The sequence below is a fragment of the Protopterus annectens genome, chromosome 7.part0, assembly GCF_019279795.1.
Source record: "Protopterus annectens isolate FY-2018-M chromosome 7.part0, PAN1.0, whole genome shotgun sequence".
Classification (NCBI taxonomy): Eukaryota; Metazoa; Chordata; order Ceratodontiformes; family Protopteridae; genus Protopterus; species Protopterus annectens.
This window is the reverse complement of record NC_056739.1, coordinates 1537026063-1537047212: the sequence shown is the minus strand read 5'-3', so window position 1 is coordinate 1537047212 and position 21150 is coordinate 1537026063. Positions and strand designations below refer to the sequence as shown.

Genomic DNA, 21150 nt, shown 5'->3' with positions numbered 1-21150 from the left:
CCAGTTTGGCTATATGGTTGCATCTCTCACATGTGTTGGAATTTGTTGGGAGGAGGAGAGGGTTGTCTGTGTACATGAGGCAGTTGTAACATTGCCTCAAGATTCCCAGATTCACCAGCTGGACCGGAGAGGAGATTGACAACTGACCTTTGGACATGCTAGAATAGAATTGGGAATTCCTTTGTAATTGAAAAAAGGGCCAATGGGGAACAAGGTACTCAAGGGGAGTTTGTGAGGGTGTAGTGCTTTTAATTTTTTAGTGCTGACTTAGTGAGCAAGTGCCAGGTAACTTAAATGCAATGTGTTACAGGTTAAAACAAATTATACCTGCAGCACTCCAACAATGGATCCCCCGCAACCACCTTCACTTGGCCGCCATTGCTTTTCAGCCCACATCAACACCAAGAGACCCCTGCCCTTAACAACTAGACCTTCTTGGAACAAACTGAGAACAGTCACCTGGCACCAGAACCAAACGTAGTGAACATCCCACGGCAGTCACGGCCCACCAAACTGCACATCCACCTCTGTCAATGACACCAATACCCTCCATGCAAGCACCAACCACCCTACCACCTCAGGAGCCCAAAGCCTGCAAAACCACCTCTGCAAATCTCTTCACCTCCCGTACCGCCAAATCTCTCATACAAAACTATCGCCACCAATGCAAATAATGGAGCAAATCAACTCACCTCCCTCCACTTTTCAGGTGCAAGTGTCTGCCCAGCTCACACGCACAGAGGGCAACCATGTTTCTGAGCCCGCAAAACCCTCGATCATCCAGTACATCTAGAAAATGAAAGGAAAGCCCACGAAACAGCGAACCACTCAGGCAAGCAACCAAAGTACCAGGAAAACCCGCAAACAAACAAAACAGCCGCAAGACACGTCCATGAAGATCTTATCTGCAATTCCCAATAGGGAAAACAGGATCCTCTTCCTCTGTTTTTTTTTTTAAAAGTACCAAGCACCTATTTCATCTCTGACACTAGCGACCCCCCACAGAACCCGCTACACTTTCCCTGAAGCTCATATCCCAAAACATTCATGCTTACCTCCTTTCAAGCCTGCATTTCACGTAGACACCGAACAACCCCCATGTCAATTAACTGCAGCAAGCACAATACCCCCAAAGTACCAATTCCCACCCACCATTTTTTATTTTTTTTTTAACATTACTACCTTACTCATCTCAATCCTGCCAAATTCTCCACCTCACCATCAACCCCACCACACTTAGGCCTACCAGACCACTCTTCCCTTCAGGTCGTCACGGACGAGAGCCTGCTGTAGCAAGTTCACGCCAAAATGTGATTACTTACCAAACTACACTCATCTAAATCCTTTAAGCACCTCCCACTTTTATCTAATTTTCTTCCAATCAACCCTTCCACCACCCCGACCCATTGAACTTCCATTAATATCATCCTAACACCCCCTTTGAAGATGTCCCAGGACAACCTGGCTTGTGCCAAGCCTCATTTCTGGTAACCCATTTGCTTATTTATTCTCCCATACCAGAGTACGGAATGTATTTGCTGAACTAGCTTACATCTGACAATGTTTTTTTTTTTTTTTATTATATTACTGTTATTTGGCTGAATTATTTTTAGTCACTCTCTGCGATATTATGATTAATCAGAATGTCTGGAAATACTACACCCTCAGTCCTTACAATGAAGGACATACAGTTTTACAATTTACTAATCCACTCGGCCTCCCTAACACGGACTCTGGTACCTCCAATCCTCCTCAATCCCCTCTTCCTATTCCACCATTTTACTTTAAATATATGAAAACTAAAGACATAAAACATCTCTTTGAACAAATGAGAACTGATAGTCCATCAGGCTCAGATGCCCTTCATCTCTGGTTCATATACCACTGTAGTGATTACCTCACAATACTTTTACAACATATTTTTAATCTATGCTTTATCCAAAAAACAATGGCAAACATGCGCAAAGTAGCTATAATAAATGCTATAGTTAAGATACCAAACTCCACCAAAATTTCTCAATTCAGTTAAATCAGGGCAAGTGTGGCAGCAGTGGGGTAAACTGGAGGGGGAGTTTAGGGTTGGGGAACACAAGGGGGGTTTTAAGATTAGGGGAGGGAAGAGAGTTTTAATTTTAGGGACCAGGGTGGTTAGGTTATGATCTGGGAATTTAGCCTCAGGGAGGGTGAGCGTGGAGTTTTATTTTTAGAGAGTGAATGTTACATTATGGTTAGGTAGCTGAAATGGAATTTTAGTGTAAGGGAGTGAGGACTCAGGCTGGGAAATGGCCAGGAGTTTTAGGGTCAAAATTAGGGCACTCATAGAGTTATACAGTTTTACAGAGTTGGGTGTTAGAAGGGCTACACAGTTACAGGAGATTGGGTTAATAGGAGTTAGAGCGCTTGCTTTTATAAGCAAGTAGCTGTGTGAAACTATCTATGCAAACAACACTTACATGTCAAAGGTCATTCCTCTTTCTCTCAGTCACCTAGCCTTCAACAAGGGCTTCCACAAGGGTCGATACACGCCTCCTCCTATACTCTATCTATATAACCAAACTGCACTTTTTCCTACCTTTCTCCTTCATAATAGCATATGCTGATAATAGGCATTTTCCACTCAAATCACTCTCTTGCTAAGCTCCAAAAAGATCTCCAGTCAGACTTCCTATCAATAATCCACAGGATCAGTAACAAAAACCTCCGACTCAACTTCAGCACACATGAGTTTTTGGGGCCAAACAAAAACTTAGCAAAATTCCACCAACATGCCTATAGAAAATACTTCTTCATTTAAATAACTGTGACTTTGTCAAAGTCAAAGTAAACTTTATTGTCATTTAGAATGTGTAGCCTAAACAAAATTTCGTGCATCAGCTCAATTTCTGAGATTAAAAAGGAAAATGAAACGACACATACAAGTAGAGGAATAAACATAAGTACAGTACTACTCCCAATACATACAAGAAAGAGCAGAGACATTTACCCACACTCATATAGAAAAAGAATACCCTCCCGAGTTTAATTAACTACCCTATTTAAAGTAATACAAAACACACTATAGATTGAAATGCCTAAGTTATTTGTCTAATACTGCACTTGAGTGAGTTAAATACTGACTATGGATATAATAAATAAATATTGCCCTTACTTGGAATATATGTAAGTATATATTGGACACATACATAAAAAATTGACTTATTATGTGTCCAGACCCCTGGGACTAGTGCCTGAGTTCAGAAGTGTATTCACTGTAGGGTAGACACTGTTACTGAATCTTGTAGTCCCTGCAGTGGATGCTGCGATATCTCCTACCCAATGACAGATGCTTAAACAATCCATGCGCAGGATACGTGTTGTCCTGTATTTTTTTGGAGGCCTTTTGGATCCTTCTTGCAGAATAAAGATGTTGTATCGATGGAAGACTGGGACCTATTACCTTCTCTGCAACCCTCACCACTCTTTTAGTGTCTTTCTTTCTGTAACTGTTCATCTTCCAAACCACATTGTGAAGCTGCAGGTGAGGATGCTCTCTACTGCACCTCAATAGAAGGTGGAGAGAATATGGGGAGGAAGCTTAGCTTTTTTCAGTCTTTTTAAAAAGTGGAGGCATTGGTGCACTTTCTTGACCAGTTGTCTGGTGTTTCCTGACCACAAGAGATCCTCTGATATGTGTACACCCAGCAATTTCATACTCTTAACCCTCTCCACACTCTCACCATTGATCCTGAGGAGTGGCTGGTTTGTTCTCCTTTTTCTGAAGTCAATGTTAATCTCTTTGGTCTTGCTTACATTCAGGTCAAGGTTGTTCCCCTTGCACCAACTGATCAGAGATGCTACTTCCTCTTTGTATGCCCTTTCATCCTCCTTTGTGATGAGCCCCATGACTGTGCTGTCATCAGCACACTTGATGCCTACCTTGATGATATGGTTGCAAACTTGATGATATGGTTGGAGTTGTGCTGAGCATAGCAGTTGTAGGTCAGGAAGGTGAATAACAGTGGGCTGAGAACACAGCCCTGTGGAACCCCGGTGTTAATCGTGATGCACTTTGAGGTATTCTTGCCTGAACATACCCTCTGTGGCCTTTCAATCAAGAAGTCCAGGATCCAGTTAGAGAGAGATGTTTACTGATTCCTAAATGCGCCAGTTTTTCTATCAGCTGTATTGGTACCACTGTATTAAATACAGAGCTGAAATCTATGAGCAGCATCCTCACATAGTTGTCTTTACCCTCTAAATGCTCAAGGGAGATATGTAGTGCTGCTGATATGGCATAAGCCATGGATCAGTTAGCTCTGTACTCAAATTGCAGAGGGTCAAAATCAGGAGGTAGGCTGCTTTGTCCATAGCCCTGTAAGCTGTGTTTCTCTCCATCAGCAGCTGATATACCTTAGGGGTGAGCCATGGCTTCTGTGGCTTCTGGTTAGCTCTAAGTGATACTCTTGACCTGACCCACCTCTAAACTTCTCTCTCCAACTTGCCAATACAAGCAAAAGGATAATATTTTGGGCCAATAAAGTCTCCGACATTCTTACCAAGCTGACCAGAATAGCAATAAAGGAAGCTGTTCCATCAATCCTAGATGGAATATTCTAATCCCCCTTGTTTCATCTGCACCAAAAAGAAACTACTGAAATTCAATCACCAATAAAATACGAAGTACATCACATTCTCACATGAACATTATCACTGCAAAACAGTGGAAATAGTAAATTGCATCCCATTAAAACACAGAGTTGACCTTTTGTTAGGATCTCAACTATTCAGACTGCAAAATAATTAAATATTCTCTCCCTTAGGAATTAGATCAGTTAGACAAACACCCTCCTACAGCCTCAGAACCTAGAACCACACTATACCTATATTACAACACCCCAAACTCCAGAACAAAGCTCCAATGCACAGATCATTGTTTCTCCATACCTGGGTGTAGACTAAAGGAATCTATTCCCCTCTCAATTCCAAGACACTTCATCCTACCCAATATTCTGAATCCATCTAAGGGGTCATCTCCAGAAATTCATTAAATGCCAGTGTCTGTCTTCTACCTTCATCACTTAATTTCTCATTTCTTCTCCCACTGTCTTCATAAACTATCCTCAGATCTCTTTTACAGCTGTCACAGCACCGCACCTGATTTACCATTCAAACATTTAATCTACTGATGAATCTGTGCATTTATAATCTTCTTACACTTTGAGTACTATATTGCTCACCATGTTTAGACTCAATTTATAAATATCGTAGACAACTTCATTCCCGATTTGTTGCTAATAATTGTATATAATTAATTGTAATTTCTTTTACAATTTTATTTTTTTTTTTTTTGCCAACATGTGAATCTCTCTTATAATACCTGGGCTAAGACAGAAAATAGTCATTTGTGATCAGTGGTCTACCCCAGTTAACATATTTAAACAAATAAATAAATATTTTCTCTGTAACGGATGCACTTGTATCCGTGTTGCATCTTGCCTGCCTAACTTTCAAACAGGCAAACTCCAGTTGGATATATTTCTGCATTGTTTGGTTCTTCAGCAGATGTACACTCACTCATACATGTCTCTGACACAGGAGTGATTCAACTTTTGTATACAATTTTATTGGGGCTGCTAATTACGACAGGTAGGACCATTTTATATAACTTCATTCAACATCCTATAAATCAACCCGAGTAAAATTTAAATAGTAGTAACAATGTAACAGTCTATACGTTGCTCATTCAAAATTAGTTCATTGAATTAGAAATAAAAAATTGTGAGACCTTTGTGAAAATTAATGCAGAAAATTAGCCAGAGCCAGTGGAACAGAGGGACAAAGCCATGATTACAGCCCAGGTGACCTTGTCCATTGACAACACATGTAGGGAGCTTGGGCAAAACTATCTCAAAGGGAGAAAAGACAGTGGGGAAGAGATTACACAGAGCTATGATGGAGACTGGATCTCACAGTGATAAAAATCACCAGGATGGGCCTATTGCAGGGCTGGGAGGGAACTCACATTCTCATACCATTCTTCATTGCACACACAGCCCAACTGCACATACCAACATGCTAGGATGACATAACAGGAGTAAGAAAAGCTGATTTGTTGCTGCATTCTGACAGGCTGCACAGTCCCACAATTCACACTATTTATAACTGCCATTTTGAAGAAGACTGTTGGAAATTCATTATGTTGTACTGCCATTTTTTTGTGCTTTCCTGTTACATCTTTGAGATTTTAGTCTGTGAGTCATGAACGTAAACAATAAATAAATAAATGCTGATTTCAGAATTGCAACAGCAGATTGTGAAACTATTGCACCTTTAAATCATTTTTCAGGGTAGAAAATCCACCACTGCATCCCCTGACATGGGGTTCTTCCCCTCTACCCTTATTACTTACATAGACTACCTCTGAGATTGCTGTAGCTCAGATTTAATGAGATTCTTGTGGGTATCACAATCTCAAACATAGTACACATTACTCTGACTATGACAATCTCATCAGTCTCACTATTATAAACATTAAGCTTTTTGGAATTAAAAGTAGAAGTCTATTTTCATAAATGCACTGCCTTCACATGCACATGAGATAGCAGCTCTGATGGTAGCTAAACATGACCTGGCCTTCCTAAACTGTTTTCTACATCTTGGATGAGGTGCAGAGCTGACGTAAATAAAACTAACCTGAACTTTTTAGTGCGACAAAACCTTTCCACTGTATGTTCTTAGATGTGAACAGTTTGTAATCTACATCTTATTTATCTCAGAAGCCTGCATCAATTATGTGTAATCCATTCCATTTTGTCCAAAGCCTGAAACTCACATCTAAGATGTGTACTTAATTCATTTTTGTTTTAGTTGTCTTCCTTCCCTCGTATTTATGCCAGAGCTGCCATAGCTCTATTCTTCATGTCTAATGCCATTTCTTCCATTGTCTACTTTTGTCAGTCACATACTATGTAGTTGTTGTTGTGTCTTTCGGCTTTTCCTGTTTAGGGGTCGCCACAGCAGAACTCCGGTCTGCTAATGATTGGCAGTAGATTTTTACATGCCGAGTTGCCAGCCCTGACGCACAACCTTCAACGAAGGTACGCCCATTCATGTAGTACAAGTAAGAAAATCCTGCAATCTTACTAAGCAAACATATCATGGGACCTTAAATATGACAGTAACAAACAGTGCGTCTGACATTATTATTTACTGCATAGCTCTCATTGGAATGTAATGGAATTTCTCCCAAACAAATGTTAATACTCATTATACCATAGTTCATGTTTAGTTGTCCTTCCTTTCCTAACTTGATATGATATGTTTTACCATTATACCCAATGGATATAATATTCATGACATCTGATGGACAAAGCCATCACAGACACAATGATAACTGAATAACATCAGTGCGCTTTTTCCTCTAATCTTCCTTTCATTAGTATTGTATTTTGAGCATATAATTTTATTAATTTTTCTACTTCTATTTGCATGGTTCTAATGGATAGAGTGCTGTTTAATACCTTCATATCGTATGTCATAGTGCCTTGCTGTCAAGACATATTCATAGGCTAATTCTAAGTTGTTGATGCAGAGAACCATCAGTAGCCAACCCACACTATCCCACATAGTAGGTACCCACTGACACAAGTAATTTATACCAGGTTTTGACTCCTTTCAGTACGGGCTTGAGGGGACAGACCCAGGGTGTATTTATGACTGCACATCCATTCATCCAGGTTATACCTAAAGGGGGTCAGGAAGCTACTCTGCTTTATATCCAAAGGCAGTCTATTCCAAAACACAGAGATTCTCTGGAATACACATCTGTTTTACCAGCATCCCTATTTATGTTTCATAAGAGGTTAAGATGTCTTGAGCTGGTGTTTAGAGTGTTGTTAGTTTTGCAGATATGAGGAGGTCACACAGTACTGGATCCTTCAAGGGTCTGTAGGCTTGACAGAGATCACCACTCAAGAGTCTGTAACAAACTGAAAAGAGAGAGTACTTTAAGGTGATCTGGGTAATTCATGGAAGCTATACCACTGATTATTTGTGTGAGGAAATGATAAATCTCTCAAGCCCAGCATATTGGGGAGGTATGTATATACCAAATGGGCCATTATATTCTTTTTTTTTGCCTGATGAGGGAGGGGCAGTGAGGGATAATAACTTCTACAGATTTGGAAGAAATATCCCTGGTGATTAGGCAAGTAAAAAAGATTTCCTAACATGGATACATGGTGATCAAAGGCAGTTGATTGCCAATGAAATTGCCCAGGTCCCTAATGACTGAGTGAACTTTCAAAGGGGGTGTCATGTACATAGTAAATACATGGGTGCCCAGTTTTGCCAATGGGCATAGTGCTACATTTCTTGGCATTTAGTTTTAGGCCATGGTAGAGGCACCACTTATTGTTGAGCATGTCCCTCCTAAATAATTTCGAAATTAATGGAAAATCCAAGGTTGGAGTCATCTGCAAGCATGGTCAACAACAAGTCCTTGATATTAGCCTGGACATTATAAAAGCAAATACAAAAAGAAGTGGTACTAGAACTGATCCATAGGAAATACCACTGGTAACTACTTATTTTGAAGACATTGCGACTCCTACAGGTATAAGGAGACATTTAAGCAGGTGACGTGGGTGAGCAGCCTGAGGGTAAGACAGGAGCTGCTGTCCTATAAAACAGATGACTGAGCAGAAAGAACAGGGAGTGGCTTGGTGTGTGTGTATTTAAGAGGTATGTCTGAGGTGCTAGTTCAACTTAGGATGGATTACAAGGGTTTTAAGATGGAATCAATAAATAGGTCAACTAAAGATGATAAAGACGTCTGGTTGTGATGTTTTGGGAAGATTATATACTTATGAAAAAGAGTAAGATGATGGTGATTGTAGGAAAAAATTTCTCTAGATGCTTTTTTGACTATTCATACCTGCAACATTTCAACTATTGTAATGGCTGCCCATTTATTCCCTACTGATGTGAGACCTCTGGAGACCATTAGTTCCCTAATGGGGCAAAAATTACCAGAGCCAGTTTACTCCTCTATCAGGTGAGAGTAGGCCTTGATATGGCTGTCAACAGGCAGCTATGAAGGATGTTCTAGACATGTCCCTAACCCCACCCTCTTGGTGGTGACATATGGTGCCACAGACACCCCCATCATAGTGCAAGGTACCTATGCTCCCCTGCAGAAGCTTCCATGCTCCCACACATGTCCTACCAGAGCAATAGTCATTCTAGTTTAGGTAGCCATACTCACATCCCTCTGAGCATCCTTGGCAATTCTTTGTTAGGGATTGGCCTCCACCTACCGCTGGGCAGGTGTTGTGAACAGCAAATGGGGCAACAGATCCTTTCCATCAAGTGGGTATGATACCTCTCCTGATCTCAAACCTAGCTATTCCAGAGCCCAAGTCACTAACTGAATTCCTATTATCAGGGCATAGTTAGGGCTTCATCCCCCTGCATTTTAAAGCTAGGGGATTGTGAGAGGTTTTAAATCAGTTTTGGACTCAGAGATTTAGGAAAGTAGCTCCATGGGAGGTATAAAAAAGCAGGGAAGAAGGTATGGAAGAATGTGATTTAGATGATGTATGAAAATGAACTGAAGGGAGTGAAAAAGGGTAAGAAAAGCAGTTAATCAGGGGCAAGGTTCAGCAAAGGAGAGAATTTTTGTTTGGGGGATGCATTAAAGAGAAGGAGCTAATGATGGCAATTAATTACCTTAGGGGTGGAAAGGCAAGAGATCCCAAAGGATTTCCAAAACATTATTATAAGTGGCTTCTGGAAGACACCAGGAGACTTTAAAGAAGGAATGGAACAGCATTTTGGAAGGTAACAGGTTTCTAGGTTTCTGGGAAAAGACAATGTCACTAAATGGAAAGAGGAGTTGCATGAGTGGGTATAGTCCACAGGCACTTTCCTAACTAATAGGTTCATAGGGTCTTAGGTAAATACTAGGCTAGACACCTTTGCATGCCATTTTAAGCCTAGCCAATTTCCGTTTTTGTGCTCAAAATAACCTATCCCATTAGTTTACAGATTGGCCTAACCCATCCCATGGTCAATAATCACTGTATACATTACCCCTAATGAGAATAATTGGGGTCATGCCACTGATAACTTGAATGTTGTCACAAATCCCAAATAATCTAATGTTGGCAAAAATACATTTTAAAGGCTATTATTGTCTGGAATAGAATTTGCCTTGGGGAATTTGGCAAAAAAGGGGTATGTTGGCTTTAAGGGGTAGGAGGTGGGGGTAGATCATTAGTGGATCACAAGAGGAGGTTGGTGGATTACGTGGGAGGTGGGAGGAATGTGGGATTGCATTGTTTGATATGAAGAAAGCTTCAGAAATGGAGGATTAGGCATATACGAGGAGGGCACTGGAGTGAGCAAACCTGGGGAAGTAGATTCACAGAGGGGTGTGAGAACATAGATGCACAATAGCTGTAAATGAGATAAGATAAACAGAAGTTTGGTTGTAAAGGCAAATGTGGCAGAGTTACCTGCTTTCCTTAGATATGATCTTGTTAGTGATGGACATTCTAGTATGACAGGCAAGAAAGTGAATGCATAAGGGAGAAGGGAGTTTACAGGAGAGTTTTAATATACTTACTAATGAATGCATATTCTAACTTAGGAATGAATGAGACAGCTTGATGAATGTTTTGGGCATATTTGAGGAATTTGGAGAGGAATCAGGGTTGAGGTGTCATTCAGAGAAGTCAGTAAGAGAGTCTGAAGGAAAGAGAGGGAATTAGTTACAGGGTGCCAGGCTGTCATAGTGGAACATGGGGCCAAATAATCAAAAGGAATGCTGCGAGTCAGAGCAAAATGTTGCATAAAACTGAGGGGTTGCTAAACAGACAAAATGGTAAGTGTTTAAGCTTAGTGGGATTTACTGACGTTGTCAGGATGACAGTGGCATCTGGTGAATTCAAATCAAAGGGGGAGGGCTGCAGGAGACAGCTGAATGGGTGGGGCAATGGGAAGGGTTGTGGCCAACTAGAAAGGGGTGGAGCTATGCTCCAAACCACAAAAACTGGGACTTTTATTAAATACGCTGCCCTGGGTGCAAAACCATCATTATGAGAGTCCAATCAAGACAAAATGAAGTGTAGAAGAAAAAAAATATTTCAATGCATTGGCTACATGACAGCTTACTTAATATCTAGATGGAAACAAAACATAAAGGTTGTGAGGCATGAAAAAATAAATTAATTTTTAAATACATTACTGAAATGCCAGTCAAAATCAAGTATAAAAAAACAAGCAGCACTCATCTCAAACCACTTCTCCTTGCACTACAGTTCTAATTATAATTTATATTCAGCTTTATAAAAGTACCAAGTAACATGCTGAAAGTAGCAATCTCTGTGATACCCCCACTTGTAAAAATGTTTCTTATCCAAAAAAGACCTGCTGCCTGACAACTATCTACTTGCTTCATGGGGAAAACATGATTGCAGTAAAAAATGAACAGCAAACAAGCTCAAGATACATTGCTTAAAGGATTACTGCACAGGTTATGGACCACACATGATAGATTGGCATTCTGTTTAGTTTATATGTAAAACCTACAAATATGACTACAAGTCTGCAACAAATGTAACAACCTTCTAAAAATACTGTAATCCTGTCTTTTATTACAAATACTGTTATATGCATTTCAATACCCAAGGCTTATATGTTATCTAGTTATGTAAACATTCACTGGATGGCAACAACAAAAATGTTTTCAATGTTGGTAATTCTTTAACAGTATGCTTACTAAAGCTTACCATCTTCTCAGACAAGCTTACCTGATGGTCATTAAAGTACTGACACTTAAACACAGAGCAAAAGGCACTGCAACGGCATGCATTTTCTGAATAAGAAAAAGCATAAATCAACAGTATAAAAATATGACAGAAAACCAGAACATTCTGCAAAATCAAGGACAGATGAAAAGCCACTGTAGTACTTGTGTCTACCTTGGATGGGGGGATACTCTGCACACTTACACTGCATAACTGCTCCTTGCCTTGCATGGACACATCCAAAGTCACTACATGGGGAAGTGGGGGACAATAAGTATGTCACAATTTGAAATGTCTCTGGCTGACGGTGATGGCCCTGAAACATTTGTCATACCTTTCAACCTCAGAGCAAGAAATCTGGACAAAGCCATACATAGAAGTGGGACAAAGGCCCAAAAATAGGGACAATTTTTAAATACTGCTCTTATAAACTTAGAAAGGTAATTGAATAGCAGGTCTTGCATTCATATGAATTTTCTGAAGGGTATGAAATCGGAAACTCAAATGTCTGTCGTCATTTTCTAACTTTGATCTTTAATGATTTGCCACTAATTTCCCAGAAAAATACAGTTTTATGAAAAAGGGAACAAAAATGTGATGTAAAAATATAAAATAGCTACACAATACAGCTGAGAACCTGTCAAAGAAGGGAACGTTTTTTAATATTCATGCTTTTAAGTTGAGCAGCTGACAAAATAAGAGAATCTACATGCATTTCTGAAATAAAAGTAATCTATAACTCTGATCATTTCAATTATTTATTAATTGTAAACCCTCCATGTTTTGTTCCAAAATTGCCATTTTGCAGAGGGATTATTAGGGGGAGAGAAACATTTTGAGCCAAAATCGGGGACAGTTGAAAGGTTTGGATATACCTAATTCTATAAAGCGCTTTAGTTGCACGTATCTCTCAACCTCTTAATGCAGGAAATCTGGACAAGGCCAAATATATTGGGTGAACATACAAACAGTAATAAAAATTGCTCTTGTATAAACTTAGACAGTTAATAGAATAACAGGTCTTGCTTTAGCATGCATTTTTATGAAGGGTATGAAGTCTGAAATTCAATGTCTGTCATTATTTAGTGACTTCATTCCTAAATGATGAAAACCACAAATTTTATGAGGAACAAACCAAAAATAAGAAACAAAAATCTATTCATTGTGCGAAAATCTGGACAATTGAGAGGTATAGTTCAGCCGGGGCTGTCTTTGAGTTTGCCACCCCCTCACAAAATCATTGTCGAATGGGGCCTCCCCCATGCAGCCATTCCAATGTCACATTACTTGGCTATTTCGCCCCATTTACCAAAACACTGTAATGTACATACTGCTTTACTTCTACAATGATTTGGATTTCATTTAAATGTTTTATTTTACAGCACAAACACTAATAGACATCTGCTAAACAAAGCAATGCAGTCTCACAATGAAAATAGACTTAGCATTAAAACTTCTCTGCTCTTGAAACTCACATTCATTGAAACTGCATTGAAACCCTCATTCAAAGAAAATACATCTGGCCAGTGACAGATAAAGATTAACTTTGGGCTGTTTTCAAATCATAGGCCTTTACACACAAAACATATATGTGTTCTTTGATACACCTTCCTGATTGTAGTAAATTATATTCCTTGTATAATACAGTACAGTTGTTAGAGGGCATTTTAAATTTACCGTTTTGAACATTTTTCCAGTAAACAATGAAACAAAATGCATGCACCAATAATGTCAAAACTTCCCAATTCAGAACATTTCCATCACAAAAATCTGCTCAAACTTTTACAGTCCAACAGTTTCAGTAAATATGCACAATCTCTGCAGAAGTAAAAGTCAGCTATAATTCCACATTAAAGAGATTTGTACATAATGAAGAGGTGGCTGCTAGCAAAAACTGTATATTTCATTGTTTCATCTACAAATAAAGTGCCTGTTGCCCCTTGAGGAATAAATTGCCTATGTTACATTAAAAATGATAAGCTAGTAATATTGCAATAGGGAATGGACAGAAAACTGATAACAGGTTCATAGTTACTAGGTATCTCTGCCAAAGAGAACATTCTCAGGACTACAGCATCCACCCCAAAGAGAACATTCTCAGGACTACAGCATCCACCCCAAAGAGAACATTCTCAGGACTACAGCATCCACCCCAAAGAGAACATTCTCAGGACTACAGCATCCACCCCAAAGAGAACATTCTCAGGATTACAGCATCCACCCAAAGAGAACATTCTCAGGACTACAGCATCCACCCCAAAGAGAACATTCTCAGGACTACAGCATCCACCCCAAAGAGAACATTCTCAGGACTACAGCATCCACCCCAAAGAGAACATTCTCAGGACTACAGCATCCACCCAAAGAGAACATTCTCAGGACTACAGCATCCACCCCAAAGAGAACATTCTCAAGACTACAGCATCCACCCCAAAGAGAACATTCTCAGGACTACAGCATCCACCCCAAAGAGAACATTCTCAGGACTACAGCATCCACCCCAAAGAGAACATTCTCAGGACTACAGCATCCATCCCAAAGAGAACATTCTCAGGACTACAGCATCCACCCCAAAGAGAACATTCTCAGGACTACAGCATCCACCCCAAAGAGAACATTCTCAGGACTAGAACATCCACCCCTAAGAGAACATTCTCAGGACTACAGCATCTACCCCATCCACCCCAAAGAGAACATTCTCAGGACTACAGCATCCACCCCAAAGAGAACATTCTCAGGACTACAGCATCCATCCCAAAGAGAACATTCTCAGGACTACAGCATCCACCCCAAAGAGAACATTCTCAGAACTACAGCATCCACCCCAAAGAGAACATTCTCAGGACTACAGCATCCACCCCAAAGAGAACATTCTCAGGACTACAGCATCCACCCCAAAGAGAACATTCTCAGGACTACAGCATCCACCCCATCCACCCCAAAGAGAACATTCTCAGGACTACAGCATCCACCCCAAAGAGAACATTCTCAGGACTACAGCATCCACCCCAAAGAGAACATTCTCAGGACTACAGCATCCACCCCAAAGAGAACATTCTCAGGACTACAGCATCCACCCCAAAGAGAACATTCTCAGGACTACAGCATCCACCCCAAAGAGAACATTCTCAGGACTACAGCATCCACCCCAAAGAGAACATTCTCAGGACTACAGCATCCACCCCAAACAGAACATTCTCAGGACTACAGCATCCACCCCAAAGAAAACATTCTCAGGACTACAGCATCCAACCCAAAGAGAACATTCTCAGGACTACAGCATCCACCCCAAAGAGAACATTCTCAGGACTACAGCATCCACCCCAAAGAGAACATTCTCAGGACTACAGCATCCACCCCAAAGAGAACATTCTCAGGGCTACAGCATCCACCCCAAAGAGAACATTCTCAGGACTACAGCATCCACCCCAAAGAGAACATTCTCAGGACTACAGCATCCACCCCAAAGAGGACATTCTCAGGACTACAGCATCCAACCCAAAGAGAACATTCTCAGGACTACAGCATCCACCCCCTTTAAAAATACAACACAGTACAGTATCAGCAATGCATCTACATACTCTGGGAGTAGAACACACAGCCTTCTGCATCAAAACCAATTTCACTACCTGTTGTGCTATTAACAATGCAAGCAGACTCGGCATAAGCAGCACTAAATTTCTCTTCCCCTGAAACTCTCAGCTCATTGTAAAATCCACTTGACACTCATCTGTAGCTCTCAACTTTGGAGCATAATAAATCTGGAAAAAGCCAAAATTTATTAGGGGGGACAAAATCCCAAAATCCTGGTCACATTTTAAACATTGCTTGTATACTCTTGGAAAGTTGCTAGAATAAAATGCTGTGTTACCACCATGCATTTCAATTACAAGTCTTGGACCCAGGACCCTGTGCACTACAGTTAGAGCAACATACCACTATGCCAAATCAGCTGTTTCTTGAAAGGCAGGAAGACTGAAACTTAAATGGCTATCATTTAGTGAATTCAGTTCTCACCATAGCTTTCAACCTCTTAGCACCTGGACAAAGCCAATAATGGGGGAATACAGCCCCCAAATATTTATTTATTTTATTTATTTATAATTTATTTGCCAGGATAGTCCATTGGGCCATGAGGGGCATGTTTTCAATGGAGTCCGGAGAGAAAAGCTCCAGAAAATTACAAATTACAGATTTAACATAAGAGTAAGTTATTAGAGAAATGTAATGTGCACAAATGAAGCAAAAGTAAACAAAGAAAGAAAGAAAGAAACACATATTAGTAGACTGCACATATTAGTACAATGCAATAAGAGTAATATTTATAAACAGTCAAAGTTTTTAACAGTTTAACATATTAGCACAATGCAATAACAGAAACCGTCTAATTTTTTTTAACAGTTATGCTAATTCATGCAGTTAATTTCTAGGCTACTGAAGTGTACCATTCTTGGAGTTATGCTAATTCCTAGAGTTTATTAGGGGTACAAAACAATGGGAGGCTATTAGGAATTATAGCTTATAGAGAGTAGCTATAGTGTAGGGTGGCCACGGTGGTGCAGTGGTTAGCGTTGTCACCTCACAGCAAGAGGTTCTCTGGTTCGATTCTCGGCTGGGGTGCCTTCTGTGCGGAGTCTGCATGTCCTCCCTGTGGTTGCGTGGGTTTCCTCTGGGTGCTCCGGTTTCCTCCCACATCCCAAAGACATGCAGTAGGTGAATTGGGCACTCTAAATTGGCCCTAGGTGTGAGTGTGTGTGTGCCATCTGTGGAAGGTTGGGCACCGGGCTGGCAACTCAACACTGTAAAATTCCACTGACAGATGATCCGCTGTGGTGATCCCTATCTGGGAAAAGCCGAAAGAAGAAGAGAGTAGCTATAGTGTAGGGAAATTATGTGGGGTGGGAGCAAGAGCATTCCCATAGTGAAGTTAGGTGTGTGTGAAGTAAGGTTTTGAATGAAGAGAGGCTGCTGGTGGTGCGGAAGAGAGGTGGGAGGGAATTCCAATGGCGTGCTAGTGAGAAGGACATTAGATGTTTGCCTGGTGGATGGGCAGGTTTATACAGTTCAATTAGATTTTGGGAATTAGATCTCAAAAGTCTATTTGCTTAGTGCATTTTAAAGGTGGTGGCAAGAGAGGGACAGAGAGAGGGGGTGAAAATAAGTCTGTGTGCTTGGAAAAGTTGAATAAAGATGAGGTAATTGGTCAGCTCAAGCTAATTCAGTTGGTGTAGGGTAGTGCAGTGATGGGAAGTGGATCTATGACAGGTTGCAAATTTTGTTATTTTATTATAGCAACAGGAGAGTTTAGTCTTGAGGGAGGATTGTAGGTTAGTAAGGATAGAGGCATCACATAGGAGGGATGGGTAAGTGTTGGTGAGGGTGAGCCTAGTGGATGGAGAGATGTAATGGTTGTGGCAGTAAATCATGCCTATTTTTGTGTGTGCTTTTTTGATATTTACTTGTAGATGATTATCAAACTTTAGCTGGTCATTGATAAGGACTCCTAGTAGTTTAGCATTTGAGATTATTTTGAGAGGAGTATTATTTTGACTGGTGACTGAGAATGAGGTTTTATCTAGTGTGGTGGTTTCGGAACCAGTAAATATCATAAGTTTAGTTTTAGTAGCATTGAGTGCTAGATGGTTGTCCATCATCCATTGCTCAGTGGAGGAGAAGGCATCTTGGGTTAATTTAGCTAGGGTGGGTATAGAAGAGGCAGAGCAGATTATTGTTGAATCGTAATACTGAACAAGGTTGGCATTTGGGATGGCTTGGTAGAAATCGTTTATGAATCTATTGAATAGAAGGGGACCTAAAATTGAACCCTGGGGGACACCTGTGGGAGTATTGAGAAAAGGGGAGGTGGCTTTTTTTCCATCTGACTGCTTGTTGTCTGTTTGAGAGGTAACTGGTAAACCAGTTAATACAGGAGTGGGATAGATTTAGTTTGGAGAGTTTAGTGAAAAGAAGGTTATGAGAGATAGTGTTGAATGCCTTAGAGAGGTCAAGGAGGAGAGTGGACACAAGGTGGCCAGTGTCACGGGCCTTATTAACTGTTTCTAGGAAGGAGAGGAGAACTGTGGTAGTGCTGTGGCCGGGTCTGAAACCATGTTGAGTAGGGATTAGAAGTAGGTTGTTTATGATGTAATGTAGAAGTTGTAGATGGATGCATTTTTCGAGAAGTTTAGAAAGGGGGGATAGGTTGAACGTTTGTGATATTATTGTTATTACCACCTTTATGGAGTGGAATAATAAAGGCTTTTTTTCAGAGCTGGGGAACTTGACATTCAGCAATTCTTAAGAATGCAGATGGGAAGAGCTATGCCTTCTGTGGCAACTTTTAAGAAATATGAGGGTATATCATCAGGGGCATTGGAGTCAGGTTTCAATGTTAGTAGAAGTTTTTTATGGTGGCAGTAGAGATGGGGTTGAAGGAGAAAGGAGGAGGTTGGGAGCAGGAGATGCTAGGGGAGGGAGGGATAGGTGGAAATAAGGGTGGGGGAGCCAAATGGGAGGTGAAGGATGATGTAAGTTTACTTATGGAATCAATAAAGAAAGTGTTACATTGGGTGGCAAAGTCCAAGTCAGAGGCATCTGGATCAGGGCAGGGGTTTTCTTTATTGCCAGTGTTGAGAAGGGAGGAGATTCCATGCCAGAATCTTTTTTGGGGTTGGTGTTATAGTTGGTTTGGAGTGTAGAGAAGTCGGTTTTGACATATGAGAAGTGTTTTTCCTTTGTTACAAAGTGTTTTAAACTCATTAAGGGTGGTGATAGTTTTATTTTTGCAGTAGCGTTTCCAGGCTTTATCCCAGAATCGCATGGCTAGTAAGGTATTATTGGTTAGCCAAGGTACAGGATTGCTTCTTATGCATTTTGTTTTCAGAGGGGCAAAGGAATCAAGCAAGTTGAGGAAAGTTGAGTTAAAGTAGGTAACAGCATTTTCTAAGGGAAGGGTTTTTAGTGGGTTCGAGTTCATTTTTTTAGAGCATTTGAGAATGTGCTAGGATTAAAGTTTTTTAGATGGCGAATGAAGGTGTAGGTATGAGATAGTTGTATGGAGGAGGGAAGATGGTGGACAAAAGTGGGGAAGTGGTCACCTAATGTGTCGGGCAGAGTGCCACTATCAGAGATGTAATGTGGATAAGAAACTAGAATCCAGTCCAGGGTGCTTCCAGTAAGGAAGTTCTTGGAAGGTATAGTTGTTGAGTTAATAAGCTGAGTGAAGTTGTACAAGTTTATATTAAGTGAGTTTGTAGGTGATTGAATTGTTGACCAGTTAATATTGACATCACCCAGGATTATTCAGCCATCCACCCATATTCAGTGAATTCAGTTCTCACCATAGCTCTCAACCTCTTATCACAAAGATCCTGGACAAAGCCAATAATGGAGGGAATACAGCCCCAAACATAGGGACAAACTTCAAATATTGATCTTATAAACTTAGAAAATTACTAGAATAAAAGGTTTTGTGTTACCATGTATTTTCTGAAGAATATGAAGTCTGAAATTCAAATGCCTGTCATTATTTAGTGAGTTCAAAATCCGAAAAGAACACAGATTTTATGAGGAACAGAACAGAACAAAAATATGAGGCAAAAATCTGAATAGCTTCCAGTGGGTAGGGAATTCAGGCTGTTACTACCTGCACCCAAGGTACAGGGTTTGAGCCTGAGTTATTCTCCAGCCACCAGGTATATTTCTTGAGTTTCTCTCTAGCCACCAGGTATATTTAACTGGGGCATTTTATATATATACACACACACAGTACCTGGGTTTGGAGTCTGTCCCAGCTTCATTTGAAATTCCTGCAGCAGCTTCAAAGTCCCAGCCTAGGTCTGAAATACAAGTCCTTCCTGCGAGAGTAAGGTATCCATTCTGCAGACATTGCAGTCCGATCTCCTTCCAGTCTCTGCAGTTGTAACCACATAGACTTCTGGACATCTCTGTAGTCTGATGCCTTTTTCCTCATCTGGACTGGTTAAACAGGAGTCTGGATTCCTGCATGCATGCGTGCAGTTCTGAGAATGCCGAACACGCATGCACAGAGTTCCTTGACTCGCTATCATTTGTTTAATTTTGTTTTTCTTTTTTTTTTAATTTCGTTTTTTCTTTTCTTTTTACATCTGGGGGCTACAGTCCAACAGCACGAGCCACCCCTGCAGGATAATGATTTTTGCCAACTTTTCGCCGTGTGTGTCTCCTTCCATTACACACAAGTGATATAGTAAGAAAGAAAGCGATGGATATTTGTAAGAGATTCATTTGGAAATGGGGAAGTCATGGTTGTTATGAGTAAGGATGGATGGGATGGCAATGCAGGCATGGAAGATGGTCGTGGAAGGAGTATGAGGTAGAGGCAAAGTGGGAAAATGGGTGGATCATGAATAGAAGCTGAACAATAATGGCTGAATAGAGCATTACTGGGGTGAGCTAAGAACTAAAGAATCCAAAGGGGTTATAAGAAGAGTATGGACAAGACTGCAGATAGGAGATGAAATTTCTGCAGGTAAAGGTGATTGTGAAAAAGTGGTCTGATTACGGAAGGATGGTATAGGGGCCAAGACTATCATATGGTAGGAGAGGCTGTGGAAGAAACTGGATACTTTGGCATATATCAAGAGATAGAGGTGGGGTAATGAGAGACAGGTAAAATAGAAATAGATACAGTATATTTAAGGGAGGGAGAACAAGAAATGGCAAGATGATGAGTTTTGGTGGTATGTTTGGGAAGTTGGGAAGTTTCTGGAAGGCTTAAATGACTGATGCTGGTGTGGAATACATGGTTATGAATACTGCCCAGGTGGAATCATTTTTTTGTAAATATGAAAAGGAAAAGACTATATACTAGCTAAATGTGAGGTATGGGATTGCCACATCTAGCAGTACAGTGTTCTGAATTTAATACTAGCTAATATACTAGTGTTAACCAAGACTGTATAAAGAAGCAGTCCAATATTTTCCAAAGTAATAAAGACTACACAATGATAGTAGAGGCATGGGTTCAGAATATGAATAAAGTGGTTATTAAGGTTAGGGAGTGTCACCTGGACTGACTGGCTTCTATGAACAATATGGATGCACAGAGAGGTTAACATTGTTATACTAGAGAAGGATATAATAACTTGGCAGGACACAAAAATGGAAAGAGTGAATCAAATATTAGTGGGTGAAGTTGATGGAGATGTAGCTTACCCTAAAATGAAAGCACCTATATACTTTGATTTCCAAAAATGTCAGAAAAGCAAGATACTCCAGGTCACACTACAAAAGTGAATATCAGTTAAAGAAGGCTGGTGTAGCAGCATACGCATGGATCTACAGAAAAGGGTAACAACAACAAAGGTTAAACAATTGCAAA

General features: G+C 40.4%; 1 protein-coding gene across 5 annotated transcripts in view; it reads right to left on the bottom strand.

The window, feature by feature from the left end:
* IQSEC1 (IQ motif and Sec7 domain ArfGEF 1) overlaps positions 1-21150 on the bottom strand; it is a 2803266-nt gene that overhangs the window by 2146448 nt on the left and 635668 nt on the right. The window lies entirely within an intron of this gene.